Source organism: Fukomys damarensis, unplaced genomic scaffold (assembly GCF_012274545.1).
Source record: "Fukomys damarensis isolate Sample0158 unplaced genomic scaffold, DMR_v1.0_HiC HiC_scaffold_2, whole genome shotgun sequence".
Lineage (NCBI taxonomy): Eukaryota > Metazoa > Chordata > Mammalia > Rodentia > Bathyergidae > Fukomys > Fukomys damarensis.
Window position 1 is genome coordinate 26,762,003 of NW_022900914.1, and position 8,237 is coordinate 26,770,239.

Genomic DNA, 8,237 nt, shown 5'->3' on the forward strand with positions numbered 1-8,237 from the left:
AAAAGTAGCAAAGTACATAGACTTAAAATGAAAGCATGTAAAACCATATTCCATTCAACCAGAGCCTGAAAATAGCAGACTTCAAGCCAAAACTGCTCAGATGATACAAAGATGGCCAAAACATCCTGGCAAAAGGAACAATTCAACAGGAAGAGGTAACAATTATAATTATATATATATATATATATATGCATATATACATCTATGTATGTATGCAATGTAAATATATATGCACTGAAAGTTGGTGCACCCAGCTTCATAAACAAAAACTACTAGACATAAAGGACAGAGAGTGGATTGTAGCAGGCTTATGTTTTTTCATCATCCCGCTTTCGATACACAGGTGAATCACACACACACATACACACACACACACACACACACACACACACAAAATAAAATATCAGTTAAACCACACCATTGAACAAATGGGCTTACCAGATATCTACAGAGTACTTCATCCAACAACAGAATATACATTTTTCTGAACAACACATAGAACTTTATCCAAAATAGACCACCTCTTAGGCCATAAAACCATGCTTAAATAAATGAAAGAAATGAATAAGCCCCCACATACTACTGACTCATAGCAGAATGAAGTTGGAAATCAATAACAGAAAAAGCCACAGAAATACACGTAGAGATTAAATAATACAGAGCCTGCTCAAAAAAATGTATACATACTTCAGGAAAAGAAAAATAGTATGGTGTTTATTCAACAGATGATGGGACCCTTGTACCATCAAGACTGACTTCCTGGCCCCATTGGGAGTGACCTCTTGGACATCAGCCTGTAGGGAGTGATGGGGTAGGGCACAGATGCAGGGTAGGAGTGGGCAGAGGCCCTGCCAGTTTACCTGAGGCCACAGCTGCCCTGTTCACTTCTAAGGAGGCCCTGTTTTGAGATTGTTTGTTCTAATTTATTTTAAGCTAGGTGAGGCTTTCTGGTAGGGCCATGGTCCCCTCAGCCTCCATGGGGAGGGAGGAAGGGGGATCTCTCTCTCTTTTTTTTAATGTTAACTTTTTTTTTTTCTACTGTTTTCCCTTTTTTCCTTCCGCTCCATTTGGGGCCCTGGGGGTTTCAGTCATCTCCCCTTTTGGTCCCTTGGATAGTCTTTGTTTCTTGATTCTAACTTGTAAATAAAGAAAATATTATTCAAAAAAATATTGTAGGGGGAAACATAGCGGATGTCATATATCACAGAAAACCCACTACACAGCCAGCCCTTAGAGAGGGAAATGTGTGTGCAGCAAGCTCAGTGACTAAGGTCACCTACGCAGCAGCTCACTGTACTAACGAATGTCTAGAAGCTACTGGCCACCACTTTGAGCCACACCTTGTAATTGTAGAAGCCGAAGGTAACTTGTGTTATTAACCTCACAATGTCTCGATAAATTTAGTATGAAAATATTTATACAAGTTTTTTTTTTTCCTGAAGTACATATACATTTTGGGGGGCAGACCCTGAATGTTATTTAATAATCAAGGAATCACAAAAGAAATCAGGGAAAAACTAAAAATGTTCCTAGAATTAAGTGACAATGGAAGCACAAGATAATAAAACCTATGGTACCCCTGACAGCAGTTCTAAGGGGGACATTTATAGCTGTAAATGAACACGTAAAAAAAAAAAAACATAGTGATCTCAGATAAAAATGTAATGGTATATCTCAAAGTCCTAGAAAAGCAAGAACAATCTAAACCTGAAACTAGAAAGAGATTCTAATATCATTTATATATCATTTATTTTTTAAGTTGCCTAGGCTAGGCTCAAACTTTACCTCCTCCTGCCTCAGTCTCCTGAGTGGCTGGCTTTACAGCCGTGTGCCACCAGACCTAGCTCTATTTGTTGTTATGCGGGGGTTTGGAGAGGTTGAAAAATGATGTCACTGTGGCCACGATCCCAGCATCTTCTCAATCCTAATAACGCATTCTTAAAAGTACATTTAAAGCAAACAGTGTTGTCCTCATAAAGCTTGAAAGTAGCCAGCAGGCCCTAGCAGATCGTCTGGTCCCTGTAGTCAGGTAGGAAAAGCACCATTTGAAATTCAGAGTAGGTGGCAGAAGCTCTTAGAAATTAAGTCAGAGGTAGAGCCTATCATTTAGTAATGTGTGTGTGTGTGTGTGAGAGTGTGTGTGTTGAGTCAGAGTCTCACTATGTAGTTCAGGCTGAACTTTAATGCACTATGTAGCCCAGGCTGGCCTCAAACTTGAGATGATCTTCCTGCCTCAGCCTCTTGAGTGCTGGGAATTTAGTAATTTTAAATTTTGATGTTTTCTTACAGTGATCATATAATTAAACATCTAAATATATAAATATATCCTAGAATATTACTCATTCCAATTAAAATAAATAAGTAATTTGAAAGTACAAACATTGGGTTTTATAGTACATGTGCATATGAATACAAGTTAAAATTTCTGTTAGTTATTATAGTCGAGAATTGGAAATATTCATTTAAAATAGCTACTTTTTAAAACAGATCTGAAAATCAGCCAAAAGCAACATCCACTTCAATCAGCTTTTTTGGGAATAGCTTTTTGAGTGAGCCAGAACACTTGAATACAAATTCTTAATGAACCAAAGAATAAAATCTCTGGCAAAACAGTGGACTAACAAAGTAGTGAACTAGCAAATGATAGAATCTTTAAAAGCAAGAAAGATATCTTTCTGTAATGACAAAAAGAAATAACTATAATACAAGATGAAAATAACCTAAAAGCAAACAGAACATGTCATTAATAGAGTCCTCCATTATCCAGTGCTGCCTGCAGTGAGGAAAACGGCAAGTATAATTCTGTTATCTTACCATAGGCAGTATGCACACCCTGTAAAATCCATCTCTTCATTTTCTGGTTGAAAAGATCATTGTAGAAAAGGCCCTCCAGAGACTGGAGGTCATGCTGATTTATTGGCAATTAAACCTGCAGGATTTCTGCACTCCCTTCAAAACAAAGTATCTGAGGCTATTCAGCCAGGATGATTACATAGTGGGCTATCTACTCAAACCCAGGAGTCTTTCTGTTACTGCATAACAGATACAACTGACTTGGCTGTATTTAGAAAATTACTGCTATTTTCTGTGCAGATTCTTGTTATATCTTCCTCAAACTGCCTCAGCCCAAAGAATTACCTTGTTAGTCAGTTTAACAAAGCAGAATCTTACCAAGTGGTATATAATTCAGCTTGGAAATATAAGAACCTTAGTAAAAATACAAACATGAACTCAAAGGAAATGGATGTATTAGTGAATCTCTACAAGGTGTCCACGATGCTTCAGCCCTAGGCTGAAATGATGGCCTGTTTGGATTGATGTTTTAGGATTTGATATTCGTGCAATTTAAGTAGCTTATTTGCACTCCATGCCTCACCACAACCCAAGTTACTTAGCTTAGCTGTTTAGATCACGAGTGCCATTTATACATAGACAGACCCTATAGATTTCCTCTTTTTTACAGATGGTGACATTCAGGCTTAGGTGGTCAGAATGATGGAATTTCAGAAACACAGGCAGGTGGGGAAGAGAAGGAAGGTAGGAACGGGTCGGGGAAGGATGGAGAAAAGTGACTGAGTCAGCAGTTGCCGCTGTCAGAGCGAATCTGCTTACACTTGAGTTCATTCTCCTTAGAAACAGGAATTTGGCCACTGGCTGTCCTCAGCCAGCTCCGCAGGACCAGCTGCCTCAGGCACAGCCTGCTCCCCTCATTCCTAGCTTTCTCTTCCTCCCGTGGCTCACTGATCCATGCATCTATTCTTTCATTCACTAAATATTAACTGAGAATTTAATATGTGCTGAATAACGTAGATGAGTGCGTATTTATTATGTGATACTGCATGTCACTGCAATGCACTGTTTTTTCTTTAATTTTTAATTTATAAAATTTTAAACAATTAGGATATACTTATTTTAGAGGACACAGAAAAATATACAGAAAAAATTTGAATATACGTGTGAATCCCAAAATGCTACTAAACACATAACTTTTTAGTGTTTTTCTTACCTCTTCTATTGTTTTTAAATTGAACTACTTCAGGCATACAAAACATTAGCTATCAATAAAACAAGTATCCAATGCTAGGGAGATGGCACATGCCTAATCCCAGCACCAAGTAGGCTGAGCCAAGAGGCTTATGAATTTGAGGCTAATCCAGTGAGAACCTGTCTCAAAAAAACAAAAAACAAAACAAAGCAAAAAACAAACCACAGCAACAACAACATCCACGTGTTCATGACCTAGTTTTAAGTAGTATACAAATTGATGAAAGCTCCTTCCTAGCTACATTTCATTGTCTCACCAGTAGGCCATGATCATCATGAATCTTATTTTTTATTTTTACCACGTAATATAGGATATATAACATTTCTTTACTCTACATATGTGAAATACATGCTTGTGTATATGTGTTCTGGTGCTGATCCTAGGGCCTTGTGAATGCCAAGTGTATGCTCTGTATATCACTAAACCCTGTCTTGTGTTTTAAAAAATTTTATGTTGATATCATTGTGAATACATTCTTCTGCAGTGTGCTTTTATCTCTCATTATTGTTTGAAGTTTATTCACACTGATACCTGTAGCTCTACTTCATTGATTTGAACTGTTGTACCATAGATTTTTCCAGTGGGTGGATTAGCCATAATTCATTTATTCATTTTCCTTCATATTGGAAGGTGGGCTCTCGCTATTAAAACCATGGCTGTGACCATCAGCTCCTATCTTTTTGTGCACAGGAGAGGAAATGTCTGTCTCTAGAGGACATACCTAGGAATAAAAATGTCCAGAGTAAGGGCGCAAGTGGCCCTTCATAGTGGTTGTGTCAATTTACAACTGTATCAGTAATGTTAGTGTAGTGTAGTCTTTGCATATTAGGAAATGGATGCGTGCCCACACTCACAGGTGCATGGAGATAGATGGTGTGGATGTCTTGTGTGTGTGTGTGCAGAGCTTAGGGGACTCAGGCCTGGATGCGCTTACTTGGGCCTCTTCCTCTCTTCTTGGCCCTGACTACTTCCCCTTAACTTTCTGCCTTCGGGTACCACTCCTGTCCCTTAGGAAGCCCTTCCTTATTACCAGGTTCCTTCCTGTCTCCTCTCCCTCACTTTTGCCGCTGTTCCTCCAACACACATACCACCCAGGAGGTGTAGTTAGCACTTCAGGAGCCCATGCTCAGCTCTACTCCGTATCATCAGCTCCTTGAAGGTAGGAGCCATCTAGGATCTATTCGTGTCTTCCCAAATCCAGTACCAGATTCATGATGGGTTTGTGGTGAGCTTGGTGAATTGCTGGTGGAAGGAATACGATTCCCAGTCCCCCATCTCCCTACCCCTGAGAATTTGCTCACATTCTTGGAGCAAAGACCACGTCGGTAATATCCAGTGGAGATGTCCCACATTCCATTCCACTCTATCCCTGCAGAAACTCCTTCCCTGTGCCCTGCTTTCCTCTTACACTCTCTTCTCCATAAATTCCCAAGGAGAGCAACGTGCGTACAGGCTAATCTTGAAGCCACAAGATACAAAACTATTTTGTGAAAGCCACTGCCACTCATAGGGCAAATAACACAGGGTCACAGTTCATCTTTGTTCAATGTGGACAAAATCTGCTCCTGAAAGTCTTCATTCTACCCAGACAGTGGAACCTTCTATACTCAAGTAGCTGAGAAGTCCAGACTGGCTCTTGTCTTCTCCTCCCATATCCTGAATCCCAAACTGTGCTGTGTTTCCCTCAACAGGATATCACCTACTCAGATTTATTTTCTTTTCGTATTTTATAGACCCTCTTTTCACTATGACAGTAGCATAATGTTGTAAAAAAAAAAAATTAGGCTCTAGAGGGGGGTTGAATCTTCACCACTTCATGAATTGCCTAATGATAGGCACCTCATTAAACTGGCTAGAGAAACCAATGCCCGCCTCATGGTTGCTCGGAGAATTAAGCTAACGCAGGTTAAATATGTTCGTTCATCCTGGTGTCTTCTGCATAGTAGGCCCTTGACCATGATCCATGTCTTCCTTTCATTCTCCTTCCCCCTCTTGAATTATTTCTTGAGCAGAGATGGAGTAAGAAGTCACCTTGGTGTCTACCTCTGTCCGCTCCTCATCCTTTTTCCTGTTTGCACTCCGGAAATTCTCTTTACCGATTCATCATTTGGGATGCCTAGTTGACAGGGATCGAAACCCTTCTCCGGTGTAACAACAACAAGTTTGAGGCCCTAGTTGCCCAAATGTGCAAGGGGCACTGATTATCGAACCAGAGCGGGGGTTGAGGGGCCTTCCGAGTTTGGTGTCTCCAAGCAGAAAGGTTTCTTTTTGACAAGTATGTATGGATATCTTTGGACTTGGTACACAAACAGAAGTAAGGAGCATCATTACAGCAGAGGTATCTGGTTCTACATACAGTAAATTTGCACTTTTTACTACAGGCTTTTGAAAGTACTTTTAGAATACAGTGGTGCCTTGGTTCACAAACTTCATTCTTTCCACGATTCTGGTCTCAAACCAAGTTGGATGAGAACTGAATCAGATTCAATGATTAGGTTCAATGTTGATCTTATGGAAAAATTTGATTCAGTTCTCATCCAGCTCGGTTTGTGACGAGAACTGTGGAGAAAACTGAGTTTGTGAACCGAAGTACCCCTTATTTTAAAATAACATTATTGCATAAATTACCGTTTTATGGTAAATATTTTATGGATCGCCATCAATAAGATCCAGTGGTACTTCCCTTCTTGTATCCACATCAAGGTAAATGCTTTGAATGGTAAAGCTGCTGGACGGCAGCCAGGTCTTTCTGAGCTCCTCCGCTGAAAAAGTCCTGGAAAGGCCTCAGCCACATTTTAAAGGATCAAAGTATAGCTAGCCTAGATCACCGCAGGGCTTAGGTGACTGAGGCAAAGCAAAAAGGACTCATTCATTAGAAAGTGTGAGAAATGTCGTAGGGTTGATTTTATTTAAATGCCAATGTGAGTTGATCATTAGCATTTGCCAGAGCTGTGCAAATAACACCACCTAAGGGGCTGAACCAACAAGGAATTATTTCAGAGCAATTAATTCACTTCCAAGCTCCTTGTATTAACATCACCTTATTTCCCTAGTGTAGCTAGACAATTTGTTTTAAAAATCAACCAAAAATTGTGCTACTCTGCCAGCAAGATTACAGGGGTGAAAGAACAACCCCCTAGTCAAATGCAAATTGTAGTCATATTAGTATGCTAATGAATCAAGCGATAAACTGTGGGTCAAATTTCCCCTTATTTCTCTTAAATAGCCCTTGAAAAGGGCTTATTTCTAAATGTTTGGGAAACCTAAGAGCAGCAGCAATTAAGGTTGGTTACGTGCATATTATCTGTACATAATCTGTTCCACAATAAGAAAAATTATAGACAGGACCAAGCTAAAATGAGGCATAAATCTGCCTAGTGATTTACAAGTTATGGAGAAATGTGGCTTAAGGGAGACATATTTAACCATTCTAAATTGAGAGCAAAATCTTTTAGAAATTTCTTGCATTGCAATTTCAAATGTTTTGTCTCATTAAAGAAAATTTAAGGAGGAGCCAAGGAAGCAAATAACAGAAAAAATAGATGGAAGGACGATATGTTTTCCCAGGAAGGAAGCAGAGTGCTCACTTCAGCAGCACATGTGCTAAAACTGAACTGATAATATTAGCATGGCCCAGCCCAAGGAGGACACACACATTTGTGAAGCGTTCCATAGTAAGGAGGAGGAGGAGGAGGAGGAGGAGAGGAGGGAAGATGGCATGTTCAGGGATACCAATGGCTCTTTCTTGACCACTTATCAAAGGCTTTCCTGATTGAATCTGTCCCATCATCTGATTTCACAGTTCTTATGTTCACTTTTTATAAGTCCATTTAAATTCACGCGCAGGTCTATAGGTCAGGATCCTGTGGAGGCAGAAGGCAGCCAGGAGGTGGCTACAGAAAGCCGGTAGATCGGGTCACACTGACCCACTGCCCTCCCCCATCCTGTGTGTGGTCACTTCCACAAGCTTCCTAAATTACTCAGTCCTCTCAGGCTTCATCTTTGACCTTTGTAAAACAGATGATAAAACTTGAGGTTCAAGGCTGTAGACTCCACCTTGGCTGCACAGCACCTGAACGCAAAATCCTGTGTTCCCAGTACTCAGGGGGCTGAGGCAGGCGGGTCAGAGGTTCAAGCCCAGACTGGGTTAACTTAGTGAGACCCTATCTCAAAATCAAAAATTAAAAAGGCT

General features: G+C 40.1%; 1 pseudogene; it reads left to right on the forward strand.

The window, feature by feature from the left end:
- The first annotated feature begins 7,624 nt into the window (after positions 1-7,624).
- On the forward strand, positions 7,625-7,724 carry LOC117286691 (annotated as a pseudogene).
- Positions 7,725-8,237: the final 513 nt, after the last annotated feature.